Genomic DNA, 17,235 nt, shown 5'->3' with positions numbered 1-17,235 from the left:
GCAGTCCTACCTTCAGTAGGCATAGAGAGCAATTGATCATCCTCCTCTTTCTAACAAGCTTTAACGCACCTGAAGACTTATCAGGTCCCGCAACAGCTTTCTTTACTCAACACTAAACATGCCCAGTTTTTTTAACCCTTCCTCATAGGTCAGTTTTTCTAAAACTTTTATAATTTTTGCTGCTCCTTCTGGTCTCCCTCTAGTCTGTCCACATAATTCTCAAAAGTGTGGCACACAGAACTGGCCACAGTACTGCAACTAAGTCCCACCAATGCTGAGTAGAGCAGGACTACTGCTTCCCACAACTTCCAGACAACACTCTTGTTAATATACCACAGAATATCACTAGCCTTTTTAGTTATTGCTTCATATTGTTGGATCATATTCAATTTGTGATATAACCACAATATTCTTTTCTACTGTACTATTGTCTGGTCAGTTATTCCCCATTTTGTAGTTGGGGATTTGATTTTTCCTTCCTAAATGCAGTATCTTCAACCTGTCTTTACTGAATTTCATCTGACTTGAATTCAGACCAATTTTCCAAGGTTGTTTTGAATTCTAATCCTGCCATCCAAAGTGCTTTCAACCCCTCCTAACTTGGTGTCATCCACAAATTTATGAACATACTCTCCACTTCATTATCCAAGTTATTAATGAAAACATTGAATAGCATCAGACCCAGGACTGACTCCTGCAGGACCACATTAGGATATGTCCTCCCTATTTGACAGAGAACCATTGCTAACTACTGTTTCAGCATGGTCCCTCAACCAGTTGTGCACCCACATTATAAATAGGAAAATGTGATCTAGATTAAATTAGTTTGCTTATTTGAGAACCCGTTCCAATGCTGATGTCCTCCAACATAACTGAAGTACGGTTCTGTTAGAGTTAAAAACAAAGTTTAGTTCCATTTAGACCTCTTTCTCTCAATTGTACACATCCTACATCTGCAAAGTGCAAACACCAACTCAGTGCTGAAATAGCATTCCTCTACACTACCTCCAGAGAAACATAAAACCATACAAGAGATTAAATGAAGACCAAGAGTGTTAAAACCAGCTATATGAAAAGATCAAGGATCATAAAACAAACATTTTACATTGCTGAATAGTAGGTAACTGCTAAGCAAAAACATTGCACAAAAATAGAGATAAAGGATATCCCAAAAATACTACAAAAAACCCCCCACAATCATTTAGAATACATTTTATAAATAAACCGAACACTCTGCTTGTGTTTGAATATTTACATTCTATTGTGACAAGTACTGTATCATCATCAATTCAACTGTTTTAACCATGCAAAAACATCAACATTACTCCATCTGAACCTCTGTGTTTATAGCAATTTCCACACAGAACATATTTTAATCAAACACGTCACCTGTAAGCACCTACGTTAGCTGTCTGTACTAACAGTAGTATGCTCTCATGGGTATGAGCTACTTTCAGGTCAATAAGAAAAGCTTTCCCTCCCATAACTGTCAAACCTTCCCTCAAAAGTATTAGTTTATTCCAGAAGGGAAACTCACTGAAGAGCCTACACTTGATATTCTCATAAATGTAAATATTCTCAAAAAGCAACAAGAGATTCATAAGTAACCTAAACTAATATAATAGAAACTAAAATAAAATAAGCAAACTAAAATTACAGAAGTATGCTCATCACATTGAGTAGAGGGAACTTTTCTCTTCTGAAGTGTTTCACTTTCAAAGAGAAGAAGGTAAACTAATAATGGTTTAAAGTTGTAAAGGTGAGAAAAATTCAATTTACATTAAATTGAGTGGAAGTAATCATATCAAACTTCCCCAAACTTGCTAAAAAAGTAATAAATATATTCTGAGCCCATGGGAAAAGTTCAATATTGCCATTTACCTTAAAGCCATACACTATGCATGAATGCCATTAAAGAAAAAAAACCCATACATTTACGCTTGCACACCACCACATTTTATGAATACTTGAACGAAAATTGCTCTTCATCCCCAAAAGTCCCTAAATCAGCTCTATTTGAATGTGATATGCTATTAGACAGTATTTGTACATATCTACTTAAATAACAAGTGTTTACACATGAATAGCGAAGTTCTTGTGGCTATTCTGCTACCCACAGCTGGATTTTGTACACCACTATAATTATATTTTTGATATTTTAATTTTAAGTAGCTATATTATAAGACAATATTTGTTTGTACATATTTAACTCAACTGAGGTGGGGGGGAAGTGGCAGTAGCACACCAAGTTAAAAGATTTCAATATGATACCAAATACATTTTTGAAGACACTGAATGAAACAATACCAGTTAGCATATATACAGTCACACAACCCACCCAGCAGGTTTAATATTTTATAAAATGAATTAATCAAAAATGACAATTTAAAGATTTGACTACCATGTAATTTTTTAGTCTCAAACACTGCTGGCTGCAAAAAAGAATAAATTATCTAATTAATACTAAACTATGTTAATGAAATGAATGCCATTCTGTGTCATAACCACTAGCTGTAAGTTGCAGTGAACTGCACTTTCATCATTTAAGAAGGGCCTTGTAGCTACCACAGTGACAAAACTGTAGTTAAAAAAGTCGCAGCCCCAAAATACAAGGATCTTTTCTTCTACATGGCACTGAAAATTATCTAGTGCATCATCAGAAAAACAAAAAGTCTGAAAAGAAACAAAATTGCATCCATTAGGAATACAGTGGTTTACAACTAAATTTGTCATGTGTTACTACATCCCCCCCACCCCCCATAGAACCTAGTCACTATTGGAAATGAAGCACTGCTTTGGAAAGGATCGTTCTTTGTAAAAGGATTACTCTGTTTAGACTTCATTATGTTACTGCCAAGCATAAACCATATAAGGAAGATGAAGTTCAGTGTCATCTGTTTTGTTTAGTTCTTTCAGATGCCCAAGAATAACCTTTTCTGTTGCCTGTGAAGTCTATAAATTATAAACCTGATCACTTGTACATTATCACTTGAAAAAGCTATTTTGTATCAACACAAATGTGTCATTTTTCCACTAAAGACGACTACTACTACTACTACTACAGCAGTCTGTGCTAGATGAATAAATTGTTTCATATCTACACAAAACTGCCTACTGTTATTTATCTGATCTGGGTCATTGGATATTTTACTTCCTTGAAAAATACACAGATACATATACAGTAAGTATAAAAAGTTCACACACAAGTGAACTTATTTGACTGTCAGATGCACACACTTCTCAGACATGCCAGTTCCATATTTCTATACCAGACTGATCAGACACCATATCCAATCAGTAAAACTGAAAACACACCACCATCCAATTTGTTATAAAAGAACAATAATTTAGACTGTCTTCTACCAAGGGGAACACAAATCAGTCCCAAGCTATGGCCTTTAATACATTATTTGGAAAGGTATACTTATAAATGATTTTCTACATAAATGCGGGTTGGGGGAGAGGAAGTGTCTCTCTCAGCACAGGTAGTTTTGGAACCCCAATGTAATCAACATCTGGTAATTGCCTCTTTGAAGCAACTTAAACCAAGTTGTGATCCAGCATGTAGAAACTTTGTTAAATATGTTTTTTGTTCAATGCAGCTAGTCAAGACACAAAGTAACATGCACTAGTCACAATTATGCAATACTGAAAACATCTTGTTAAGGATATCACATTGAATTGAGCTTGTGCATCTTCTTACCCCTACAAACAGATTTTGATGAGAAGTCTTATTGAAAGCAATGAATACTAAAATTTTGTTACCAATTTTTTAACCAAAATTATACCATATCAATGTTTAGAATCAGTCCTTACAGTAACTCACATTAAAGTACGCTGTTTTCCATCCTTTCTTCTACATAGATGTTATCAGGATAATCTTCTACAGGTTCTAAATTTAGGACATATTTCTTGCATATGAAAAAAAATCAATTTATATTGTAAGGAGAGGTATTATATGAAGTGTTGGTTATCCTGCCCCAGATATTAAAATAAAAATTAAACTAACTCTTCTTCAATTAAATACATAGTCAAACTCTTCATCTTGAAGAGCAGAAAAAAAGTAATGCAACCTTATTTACAAAGAAATAAATGAACATTTAAAAAAAAAAATAAGACCAGTACTTCTTTTTAAAGGGTGCACATATCAGATGGCCAGAGGAAAGGAACCAACACCCAGAAAGAGTAAAGAAAAATAGTAAATATAGTGATCTCCAAACCCTCTGGACTTCTTTCAAGTAAAACGCTTAAGAGTAGCACCCTTTCGAAGTGCTTATTCACAGAGAAGGGAACAAGCTGCCAGGCTTAGTAACTTTTTCTGAAGAGAACGATTTAAAAAAAAAATCACAAACGCATAACCAAGCAGTTTCACTTCAATACCTCATCCTGCTGAACAAAGAAACTTCTGTGTTTGAGGAGCTTAAAAACTTTCGATCTCACCAGATTCTTGTTGCAACCTCCATGGAAATAACGATCCCACTCACACAAACAGCATTGGAAGAAACAAAAGGAGACTCGTGCTTATTTCAGGCAGACAACACAATCCAGCAAGCAAAATAAAGGCCAAAACCAGGATATCAGAATGAAACGCCAGCTCTTTCCCTTCCCCTCCCCTCGGCGCAAGGCTTCTTAACCGAACCTCCTCTGCACCGCTTACCTTTGATCGCGGCTGTCTTTCACCCCACGCCAGCGGGGCTCCTTTCTACCCCCAGGAGAATTTTAAATCCAACCAAGTTTTCTTCCCGTGGGCCGAGCGGATGCAGTCGCTCTCGGCCGGGAGGCAGGGCTAGGGCAGGGGGGAAGCAGCGCTAGGGCAGGGGGGAAGCAGCGCCGGCTTCTCGGCACCCCCGATCCCGGTTTCAGCAGCTGGCCGATCCCAGGCGAGTCACATTCCCCCGGCCGAGACGCTGAAGTTGAAGAGTCACTTCCTGCCCCGGGCACAGCCACAGACGGCGAGTCGGCAGCGCCCACCCAGAAGCCCCCCGCACCCGGCCCGCTCCGCCACCGCCCCCTGCCGCCCAGCCCAGGCTGCCTCCTCCCCGCACTAGGCCAGCTCCGCGCGCCGAACCCGCCCCGCCCGCTTTATTGTCCTATAGCGACTGCCGCATGCAGCCCAGCCCCGCCCGCCCCGCGCCCTCAACCGCCGCCAGGGGCGCGAGGCGAAGAACGAGAAGCTCCTTCCTCACCTGCCCCTTCCTCTGCCCGCTCCCCACGCCCGGGCGACCGCAGGGGAACCGCGAGTAGCCGAGCCACCTCCCGCCCACGCCGCCGGGGACCCGCGATACAAGAGGCGGCAGCGGCAGCAGCACCGCCGCCTAACCAGTGGGAGACTCTGCAGCGCCGCCGGGAGGGAAGGGCGGACGCGCCTCTCTCTCACCCGCCCTCCCTCTGGCCGCGAGGGGCGAGCCAGACAACGAGTCTGGGGCTGAGTGCCAGCGGCGACGGCGGGACACAGCCAATCCAGAGCCAGAGCCGCGAGAGGGGCGGCCATCCCCAGCCAATCACTGCGCTCCGCGAGCGAGGCCTCAGCAAGTTACGTTGCGTGAAACTGGGAAGTGGGAGAGCGAAGCGTGCGGGGGGGGGAGGGAGCGAGGAACACGCGAGGGAGGGGGGCGGAGGGAGCGAGGAACACGCGAGGGAGGGAACGAGGAACACGCGAGGGAGGGGGGCGGAGGGAACGAGGAACACGCGAGGGACGGGGGGAGGGAACGAGGAACACGCGAGGGAGGGGGCGGGGAAGGGCGTGGGGAAGCGGCAGCGGCGGAACGAGAAGGTAGAAGCGAGAGAGGCGAGGGCGAAGAGGAGGGGGAGGGGAATGAAGGATGCAAAGGAAATCAAGTAGCCGAGAAAAGGCTTGACATAGGTCAGCGTAACGTTCACTTCGCCGTTTCGCTCTTTACACCCACACTGCTACAGCAGCTGTATCCTTTAGCACGCTACAGTTCCGTGTATAAGAAAGCAACAGCTCTTAATTGGTGGTGCCCTTTTTCTTCCTCATTAAGCAATCGCCACGTGGTTTCGCTGTCTGTTTTTTCTAGGGTAAAGGTGTAACTATTTTATTCTACTTTTTGGCAGAGTTAATGCAGTGAAAGGTGCGGTGGCTCATTCTTTTTAATGAAGGTGTTAGTTGTTTAGACAAACTCAATCTGGATTCTGGAATGACAGTTGTTTCCTTCGGTATAAGCAACTCATCATCATAATTTATTAATTGCACATATTACAGTCAGTCCTGTGCCAGGCTTTTGTTCTCTTGCATTCATAACAACCTTGTTAGTTATCACACCAATGTATAATTTACCTCCAGTATTTTATGGGGGAGTAGGGAGAAAAGGGCACAGTGCCACATGGGGAGTTTCCAAAAGATAATAAACAAATGTTTGTGTGTTCTATTAAAGGAGTTAAATGCTAATAATAGTACCATCTTATAGTTGGGATGTTGCCGTACAAAACTAGGAAATTCAGAGTTGCATTTCCCACTGAAACATTTGACCCCTCTCTACATAACATATTCAGTAAAATGCTGCTTATTAACTTTAATCATAGAATATTAGGGTTGGAAGGGACATCAGGAGGTCATCTAGTCCAGCCCCTTGCTCAAAGCAGGACCAACCCCCAGTTTTTGCCCCTGATCCCAAATGGCCCCCTCAAGGATTGAACTCACAACCCTGGGTTTAATAGGCCAATGCTCAAACCACTGAGCTATCCTCCCCCCAATGTTTTATAACATGCAAGCGTATGTCAAATGTGGCTACCAGATTTGTTGTCACATGATTTATTCATCTGTGCATGTTGACAGGTTTCAGGGTAACAGCTGTGTTAGTCTGTATTCTCAAAAAGAAAAGGAGTACTTGTGGCACCTTAGAGACTAACCAATTTATTTGAGCACAAGCTTTCGTGAGCTACTTCACTTAGTTGATGAAGTGAGCTGTAGCTCACAAAAGCTTATGCTCAAATAAATTGGTTAGTCTCTAAGGTGCCACAAGTACTCCTTTTCTTATTGTAAGGAGAGTGATCACTTTAGATAAGCTATTACCAGCAGGAGAATGGGGTAGGGGGAGAGAAAACCTTTTGTAGTGGTAAATACCCATTTTTTCATGGTTTGTATGTATATAAACATCTTCTGTATTTTCCACAGTATGCATCCGATGAAGTGAGCTGTAGCTCATGAAAGCTCATGCTCAAATAAATTGGTTAGTCTCTAAGGTGCCACAAGTACTCCTTTTCTTTCTGTGCATGTTAAATCTCAACAATATGCAGTAGTAACTGTTTTTGCATTTTTTAGCCTTAGTTGTTTTTAAATGTTTTAGTGAATCTGTTGCTTATGTAAGATGCTAGATTGACAACTCTGGAGTCTGAAGTTCTGCTGAGCCACAGGACAGAGAGAACTAGTAACAGGAGGGCAGACTTCCACATGCTGGTCCCTTTATGTTCCTTAATCATGTTCTGAAGGGACCACTTCTAAGGATGACGTTTTCATGCCCATTTAATCCTTGGCCACTGCAGTGGGACTGCAAATGTGCCAGTAGGAATTGTGATTCTGTATATTAATATGTTTCAGAGTAGCAGCCGTGTTAGTCTGTAATCGCAAAAAGAAAAGGAGTACTTGTGGCACCTTAGAGACTAACAAATTTATTTGAGCATAAGCTTTCATAAGCTACAGCTCACTTAAGCTTATGCGCAAATAAATTTATTAGTCTCTAAGGTGCCACAAGGACTCCTTTTCTTTTTGTATATAAATATGTGCCTATTAAGAATTGGACTAAACCCAAACACTTTATGTAGGGTACTGAAAAGCCCTCAGATAGTAATGATTTCTGGTTGCTAACAGCCTACACCTAGGCCATATCTACACAACTAAAGACCTATGTCTGTATAACTACATTGCTCAGGGGTGGGGGGGAAAATCTTGTGGCTCTGGGGTATGGACATAACTACGCCTCTCGTGGAGGTGGTTTAACTACACCAATGAGAGAAGCTCTTCCATCAGCATAGTAGCATCTTCACTAAAGCGTTACAGCTACACCCCTGTAGCACTGTACATGAAGACAAGCCCCTAGAAGTGTAAAGTTTTATATACCGTTGCCATTCCCCTGAGATTGATCATTAGATCAATTACCACTCCAGTTCAAGACACATTCAGTTACCACATTCAGTTCAATGACGGGTTTTGGGTGAGAGTAGTGTAGCTGAGAATTAAGTGCAGATGATCATATTTAAATAAATGCACATAAGTTTGACTATGCCTTCAACTGTTTATTTGAATATTTTCATATATATAATATTTTTCTATCATGTTCAATTATCCAAATATAGAAACTTGTACACTTATTAGAACAATAATGCATTAGGCTACTTTCACTCACTTATTGCTCGTATATTTTTCTCGGATAATCCCCTCCTTCTCAGTTTAATAAAGCACACATACCGAACTGAGAACAACTATGCCAAATTTTAAACTTTTAAATAAAAGCATTGGAACCGTCAGAGGGGAAGAGGTCTTACATATTTTTTCAAAACCATAAAACCACTATCATTTTCTCATGCTCATATAAGTCATTTTCTTCAAAACAACTCACCTTTGGGATAGAATCAAGTATGACAAACTTCAGCCCCCAAAATCAAAAATAGAGACTTTGAATCAAAGTACCTCTTGACTCATCAGCATAGTGTCACAACAGTGGTACCTGTACACAAGTTTCTCATCCCACATGAACTACTGAGAGTTCCTACCCAGTATCCAGCAATGCATCTTTATCTTAATTAATGTTATCACAAGATGGTAATTTCCCAGTGATGGCCTCCTTTTTTTTCCTTCATGAACTCTTTCAGGCACTTGCCTTATGCATGAGATTACCATACCCTTTGTTTAGTGCAGATTACTCTTTAGCAATGTTTGTTGTGAATTGCCTAATGTATCTAATAATGCAGCTGGAATAATAGATGGGTGTGGGAAATTCCCTGTGGCTGTTGTTCCCATGCAACATCTAGTATAGTCAGTTTTAGTTTCAGTGTAAAATTTTGTTTTACTTATGGTATTCGCCATCCCAAACCAAACAATGTAGCCCCAGATTAAAAGAAAATAGTTAGCCTACAGCTCCTCATGACATTTTATGTAGACAAGATAAAACTATATATACAAATTAAGAAAATTTATATATAATATAATATATATAATAACAAAAGTTATTCTAGGGATTTAAATATAATATAATAACAAATATAATAACAAAAGTTATTCTAGGGATTTAAAAGGTCTATAAATATCAAGACACTGTTTAGAATGATTATAGCTTCAGGAAACTTCAAATTCAGTGGGATTCATTCCTTTAGTGTAAATAAATCCTATAACTTCAACTTCTTTATTTCTAACAAAAATAATTATGAATTATCAATAAAAGTGAGGCAATTCTAAAGTTATGTGAAACATAAATACCTTTGAGACAAACTGAGTGATATCTCTCAAAATGAATTACGTACATTTAATAGATGCTCTTGCCATAAAAGACTTGCAATCTAAGACCCTGCTCCTCCAAACACTTCTGTGCAATGTCTCAGACCATCCATGAGCTTTTCATTATGAGCATATCCCATACTCTGACCCATAAAATATTATAAGAGGGTTCATTTCTCTTCCAAAATTCCACCTGAGCACAACTTGATGCTACCAGTTGTTGGAACAGTTTTGTATTATAAAGAGAATATTATAGCTCTTTTAATCCAGGAGAGACAGATGCACTCTGCATAGATTTATGGGTAATTTGGCTTTTATATGCTATTACGTTTAAAGAGTTACTTCTTAAAGTTTCTAACTCTTCCAAATAGCTTTAGTCTGATTATGCTAGATTTTCTCATTTAACCATTGTTCCTTGTATTCTGGGCAGTACTTGTCAATGTTAGGAATTCCCTCCTTATTTAGTTTTCAAATAAAATTTAGAACCTAATAAGTACCTAACAATACTAGTCAGCAGCTGTTTTCAGTTGGAGAAGATTGAAAATTTGCACCTCTTACTGACAGCAAGTGCGTAGACTCTAAAGAGATGTTTTGTAATTTGGTGAATGTGACTTGTTAGTGATGAAAAATCTCAAAGTTAGTATGATACTAATTTAGAAACATCAATTTTAAGTATAATTAAAATTTGGTTAGAATGCTTCTATGTGGTATATACTGGTTGTAAGTTATTGTGCAATCACTTATAGATTAGGGGTAGTAAACATTATGGTTAAAAGGAAATACCAACACAGCATGACTTATACAATACTCTTACTTCCCTATACTTAAAACGGCTCTGAAAACAAAAATCCATTTTTAAACCATTTCTAGCTTTAAAATTATTGGGGGGGGGGTTTCCTCCCAATGCTTATATTTAATTTTCCAAACGAAGACACATTTAACAAAAAATGCCGCTGCCAGGGATTACCCATTAGAACATGTTTAGACCAAAGTAGATTACAGGAACCTCAGACAAATATGTAGAGTAATGTAACACCATACAGAGCAATAGTTTGAAAAAGGAGAAAGGAAATTTCATGCCAACAATTTATCCAATCATGCAGAATCATCTATGCATGCAAGTAGCTCAGTAATGAGGCAAGCCTATAAATTATATACACCATGTCAGAGAATTTGGTGAACAGTGTTTGACGAGCATGGTGGAGCATATACCTGTTCCTCTGTCGTCTCATAAATATTTTTTATCATGAGTATGTCCTGCACTTTACTATCCACTAACATGGGCAACCTTTAGGCAAATGGAGCATAGCAGCATTAGGAAGGAGAAGGAGCCTTCCCATTTTAATCCCAAAGGAACAGTACCATATGACTGGGCAATCACAGAGAGATTATGCACATACCTCAGTTAGGTTTCTTGGTATTCAGTATGAAACACCAGTGCAAGTCACTGATTACTCTCCAGAGAGTCAATGAGTCACTGCACTTGTACATTCAGAATCCTTCATGTCACATGGTAAGTAAAGCAGGAGACATTATCTACTGATTCCCCAAAAAGTTCAGAGTACCGACTACTGAAACATACTGTGTAAGTACTATTTATTTTGGTAGTTAGTCACCAGACAATGACAAAGCTGTCAAACATGCCATGGGCCTTTGCTGACATTTGGCAATTACTCCTTTAGGGTCCAATCCTGCAATACATACAATATGTGGAGGTCAGTGGGACTACTCATGTGTCCAGAGACATCTCTCCAAAGTGAAGACACTTATTTAAAGCAGTCTAATACCTAGATATTCTATACACCAGATTTCAGCCTAGAGTGAACAGTGAACTGTTCCACCCAGGAATACAAACCCCTGGAATTGGGCTGCCAGTGGGATGGAGACAGTGTCTCACTCCACAGCACTTGATGAGAGGGCCACAATTAAAATGGCTCATCACTGTGTGCTAGAATTCTTCTGAGATTGCAAATCAGTGGAATAAATTTAATGGTTCAGTGTGGTAGTATTGTAGAGCTGGGCTTGGAAAGATATTTTAGATTTTTATCAATATTCATTGCTAACAGTGTAACATGCATGTTTGTTTGCAGTATGCCAACTCCAAGATGGGCAAAAGAATCCAGTTATCTACATATCTTGAAGCCGTTTTTCCATGGCTCTCCAATACTCCTAAGATATGACCCTTGAGAAAGTCGTATTGTGATTTCTAACACACACTCTTTCAATCCTGCTATGAGAACTGTAGCCCTGGCGGGCTACAGCCATCACTGAATTCAAAAGTCACAGTCTTTAAGACTTACATGATTTACAGTACAATACTTACATCAGAGCACTGGAGATTTTAACTCCATGGGAGCCAGGGACTATCGGAGGCTGCCAGAACTGCTGGGTACTGCAATCAGTTCTTCCAAAATGTAGAGGGTACAGGTGTGTCTGGGATGATTATGTTGGAGGAAGAAGCAGGTCTGTTGGGAAAGTCATGGGGAGGAAGGAAGATGGGGCAGGTGGGGTTGGGAGCTGGCAGTGCCTCTTCCAACAGGAGCAGAACCACAGGTAAGGTTTGAGGTCAGTTTGTTTAGAGAGAGAGCCACAGATTCAGGACAGTTCTGAACTGTTTTGCCTAAGACCCCATTTAAACACAGGGCTTGACTGTGAATTTCTATTTGTCCTAGGCAGTTCCTTTTTTTTGGCCCTGTTTCAGTTCAGTGTTAATGGTTGTGTGTAAAATAATTCTACATATAGGCAGGTCATAAACCTCAGGAAAACAGGGTTTATAATAGAAGTGCCATGGAGCAGAGATCTGTTCTGTGGTACAGTATTTACATGGCCTAACATTTCCCTTTAAAACTCTTGTTTATGGAAGACCCACCCATTCTGGCTCTCAGTTGGCACCTAGGACGTCAGCAGAACGGTTGATCAGACAAACTAGTACTTCTAATGCCATTAAGCAAAATAATTTAGAGTGTAGCAGTGCAGTGTTTTTAAGCAGTGGGATCTCTGCTCGCTCATGGAACAAGTTATTTTAATTAAAGTAGTCCTAGTGGCTACTGAAAGAAAACAAGTCACTAGTTATAACTTTCAATCAAACTGACATTTGATTGGAGCTATACAACGGAGGAGGTATTTCGAAAACAAACAAAACATGCTGGCATTGAAGTACTTTCATGCTATATCAGATATGTTTAATTAAGATGTACTATAAACCTTGACATTTGCTTTGACATGTTTAGATATTTTAATCTTTTTTCTATCTCCCATGGTCACAGTCTCTCAATCTTGTTTTAGAGAGGAAGGATGGTTTTGTGGTTAAGGTATTGGACCAAGATTTAGGAGAACTAGGCTGTAAACCTGGCTCTGCCATAGAATCTATCTATCTATGTAGAATCTTGGGCAAGTCACTAAATCAATCTGTACCTTATTATACTTCTGTAAAATGAGAAAAATAATCATTCTTGTCTTCTCTATATAGATTGTAAGCTTTTGGGGACAGAAACTGTCTTTTATTAAGTGTTTATTACTTAGTGCTACTGTAACACAATTTTAAAAAAATATATAATGTAACATCACATCAGTGCCATGACGAGCAGTTAAACTCTTCCTGATCATGTGCCAATAGCTGATGAAATGTTGTAGGAAACATGACTGACAGAGACAGCTTGGTTACCGTGCATGGGGTTAAATTTGACATTTGGAAGGAAAATCAGTTTCAGCAGCAAGCCAGATCAAGACATGCCTTCCATAGTTAGTGCTGCCCACTGGGTACTAATTATGTCATTGATATAGCATGACTGTTCTGCTGTAGAGAGTGATAGCTGTGTGTCACCAGGCTGTGTTTCTCCCCAGCTCCAAAGCATGTGCCACCACACCCAGTCACTTGCAAGATTTATTGATTTACAGAGGTTAACAAACAAACAGAAAGTCTAAATTTAGCAAAGTCTAAACAGAAAAAAAATCTCAGCTTAGCCTCAGGGCCCCTTCTCCCAGGAGTGTCTGGCACACCTGTTCCTGGTAGCTTCCCAGTTTCCATCAGCTCTGCTCCCACCCTGAAGAAACTGCCCCAGTGCTACTTCTTTGAGCCCCTTGCTCTAGGGACCCACCACAGGCAATATCTTTCCCTCCCCAGGCATAGCCTTTCTCAGTCCCTCCCTCAGCTGCCCACTAGCAGTCCTGTATAGGCCCTCTATAGGTACCCCAACCCCCTTTAATTGGCTGGATTGGGCTCACCTGCTCTGGTCCAGGGGAGCTGGGTGTTGTCTATTCACAGGGACCAGCTACCCTGTGACACTGCCCCTTGTTTGAACTTCTGATGAACAAGTCATTCAGATTGGCCCCTTGACATCAAGGCTACCAAGCTTCTCCTCCTTCTCATTTGGTGAGGGATGGAGAAGGGCTGCAAAGAGCAGATGTCGAATGAAGTCATCACATATATCAGCCAACTTGCCTTAATTGTCCCAATGTGGGCTCTTATTTACCCTTATTCACCTTGACATATGTTAAGTTTCACAATAGTTCTCCTCCCTTACCCCTTATTCATGCTTTACTTAAATCATAATTCATTACCTAAATCTGCTTCACAAAACATGAGAACTTCATAAAGACCAGTAACATCATCTACTGAAAAACTAGTCACAGGAATTCAAAATAATTCCTACTTCATAAAGCAAGTGCAAGTAGTACATAGAGACATATAGAACCTTTGCAGGGTTTGAAAGAAAAAAAAATACTTATTCCAGAATACTGAAAGGTATTTGATATTTAAGAAGTTTCCACAGTTACATTGATATCACTTTAAATTGTTTATGTCACTGCTTGACAGAAAGGAACAAATTATCTGGATAGGTTAAACTACTAGACATAATCAGACTGCTTGCAATTTCAGATGAACTGGTAGTCATGGTGGGAAATTTTTCAAAGATGTTCCTAGAAGACAAGGGCCAAGGGTTGTGTAGCTGCTGTATTCAGCCCAAGAGCCCCCTAGAAAAGTTGTTGTTGAGTCAGACAGAATTTCTCCTGAGGACTCAGATTGCCAAGCAACCCCCAGACCCCCCTGCAATGCAGCTGAGGGCAAAATCAAGACCATAATTGGGCCCATACTGCCTACGAAGGTGGAGTCTCATCCCTAAGATGAATTTCCTTCCTATAATTCTAAGTTAAAACACTAGAAACTTCAGGAGTCTTATAAAATCTGCAAGTGCAGTTTGCATAATTGTCCTTCCACCCTCAGCCATGGCTGACATTTCCAAGAGTTCAGAACAGCTCTGCTGAATGCTGCTATACCTGTTCCTGTTTCCATGGAAATGGGCATTGGCTAAAATAAGGTAAAAGCTTTGAAGTAATTACCAATACAATTAACATTTTTACCTTTTAGGAATTTTTTTTTCAGCAAACCAGTGTGACCAGCCAATTCAGACTCATCAATACAGCAATTAGTGTCTAAAGAGGCATCAGTTAACCTGATCAATGTGAAAATGACACAAGAAAGGAAAGCATTGTTAGAACTGTGGAACAGCAGAACCCTGTGGCTTTCTTTTCCCTACTTATTACTAGTAAGAAGCTCTTCTCCTTTGCTGTGATGATTCACTGTTCCAGTTTCACCCTTAATTTATGCAGTGTCAAGAGAAAGGGCACTAGAATCAAGGAGATTCCCCATGATGGCTCTATAAAGTTTGGAGAAGGAACTGAAAAAAGGAAATGGATGCCATTTCAGTAGCAAACCTGAAGATTATAGGGAGGAAGAAACCCAGACAATCTCTCCAACAGCCATACAAGATGACCCAGTCCATCTTTTTCAAGCAATAGCGTTTTGCTTATGTTGTAATTGGCTGATATATTTCATTTATCACACTAAATCCTATCCATAATAGCATCATACAGTGATTCAATATTAAATCTATATTTGAGTGTATCATTGATACATGCAAGAAATACATTAATTAGTAATGTCATTCCGTAACTAAAATCACTAGTACCAGTTTTGTGACTTTTCAAATTGCAACTTTTCAAAAGATGTTCAAGTCCTCTGCTTCCCCAGCAACCTTCCACCAGGGTGACTTTAAATGAGTTTTAGTTCTCCATAGTCACACAGATGTCTTAAGCTCCTGCCCAAGAGAAGATAGGAAGGTTTTATTTCAGAATAAGAAATGCTAAAATGTAACCTATCCTTTTAAGGCTATGATCATTAAAATTAGAAATACTAAGAGTCATATCCACTCTGAGTTCAGCTAAAAAAAAAAAAAAAACAAAAAAAACAACAACCACCACCACAAAAAAACCAGCCAATTCTCCTCCATTTTATCAACAACAGAAATCCTGGACCTTTTTAATTGAACTCTCTGGGATTTAACTTTTCAAAAGGGAAGTTGTCATGGACACATCCCATCTGCTTAAAATACAAAGTCAAAAGTCAATAGCCAACATTAATTCACTTTTAAAGTGGAGTTCACATGTATTGATTGGAAAGGAGTTTTTTTCTGCATAATAATAGTTGTTACTCATAACAACATTAAAATATTGCGGACACAACTCTGAAAGGCTGTTGCTATAGTTATTTAGCAGAATGGAGATGACATTTCATAAATCAGGATCAGGTGATGTCCAAAACTGGGTATAGCAGTTACAGTCTCTAGTCACATACTGCACCAGACTCCCGAATAGTTATTTCTTAACTAACCCACAGACATTTCTTTCCTCCACTTTATACAACCATGGCTACTCACTCGGGGCCGCATGGGACCTTATAAACATTGACCTGCATTGGGAGCAGTGGGAGGGCAGAGCCACAGGAGGAATTGTACCTTAGAGAAGCAGAAGTCTTCCTGGAGCTCCTCATCACACTCCTGTGTCCATTTGGGGCAGCATACTCTTCCCTGTACTCCAGGAGACAGCTCTACTGATCACTGATTAGGTGGTAGAGCATGTTGGGCTCCCTCTTCCCTGTTCCCTTTGGGGTATCTTGCACCCTAGAAGATGCGAAGAGGGACATTGTGGAATGACATTGTCCCTTCCCTGGCCACTGCAGAGTGGTGCAAAGGCTGGAGGAAACCTTGCATCTTCCTGTCAAGCACTTACGGAGCAGCCATGCAGAATCTGGACTTCCACAGGCACTTGATGGAGTGTTACTATGACAATATTTAGCTAATAAAGTATCTGTCTTTCTTTTCTTTTTTTTTCATGCAGTGGGATTTCCAGGACCCCTTGGGATGGCAATTTTGTCTGCGTGAGCTAGGATGCTGCCTCTATTCTATTACTCACCTATGAAATGCAGGAAATATAATTAAATTCACAGAAAGTTGCAGTGTTCTCTCCTCTCCCATTCCAAAATGGGCCCATTTTACTCATTATTCCCTTTAGTGATGCATTTGTCAACATCAGGATGAGGTGGTCTGTCCCTAGAGATCCACCACTGTTAAGTAATCTTAGAGGAGGTGTGTGGGGATGGGCTAAGGACTTCCATTAAGGGCAAAAGATCTCTGTGGGAACACAACTCTGCTTTCAGGATTATGACACATCTAACGGGCTGGATAGCATCATTCCAACAGCAAACGCTTTGTATGGACTCAAGACATTAGCATATTTTCATGCCAAATTTCAGAAAAGACTGAAATTTTTTTTCACACAAACAGTGACATTAAGAGCCCAGCTTATGCCAATTATACATTTTAAAACACATGTTGGTGTCCTTCCTATGGGGAAGGGGAGGGGAGGAAAGAGAGTAGAGTTTCCCAATTCTTTGAGCCACTGTAGGGTCAGGAAAAAATGCTGCCCTAATGTTCTCCAACCAAAAC

General features: G+C 40.1%; 1 protein-coding gene and 1 long non-coding RNA gene across 11 annotated transcripts in view; one reads left to right on the top strand and one right to left on the bottom strand.

Annotated features, from left to right (window-relative positions):
• The window catches only part of ERBIN (erbb2 interacting protein), a 225,299-nt gene extending 219,831 nt beyond the window's left edge, over positions 1–5,468 (bottom strand). For 5 of the 10 annotated variants that reach the window (XM_048851873.2, XM_048851882.2, XM_048851883.2 and 2 more), the window contains exon 1: positions 4,658–4,979. The gene's annotated coding sequence lies outside the window, so the exon portion shown is untranslated. Of the gene's footprint in view, positions 1–4,657; positions 4,980–5,186 lie in introns of those variants that run through there. The other 5 variants (XM_048851877.2, XM_048851878.2, XM_048851880.2 and 2 more) reach the window with 3 other exon arrangements.
• A 299-nt stretch (positions 5,469–5,767) lies between these two features.
• On the top strand, positions 5,768–16,611 carry LOC125637457 (uncharacterized). Its single transcript, XR_007356945.2, has 2 exons — positions 5,768–5,921; positions 16,128–16,611. It is a non-coding gene; the product is annotated as an uncharacterized LOC125637457 (long non-coding RNA).
• The last annotated feature ends 624 nt before the right edge of the window (positions 16,612–17,235 follow it).

This window comes from Caretta caretta, chromosome 5, assembly GCF_965140235.1.
Source record: "Caretta caretta isolate rCarCar2 chromosome 5, rCarCar1.hap1, whole genome shotgun sequence".
Taxonomy (NCBI): domain Eukaryota; kingdom Metazoa; phylum Chordata; order Testudines; family Cheloniidae; genus Caretta; species Caretta caretta.
Note: the sequence above shows the minus strand (reverse complement) of the source record. Positions and strands in the feature narration are given on the sequence as shown.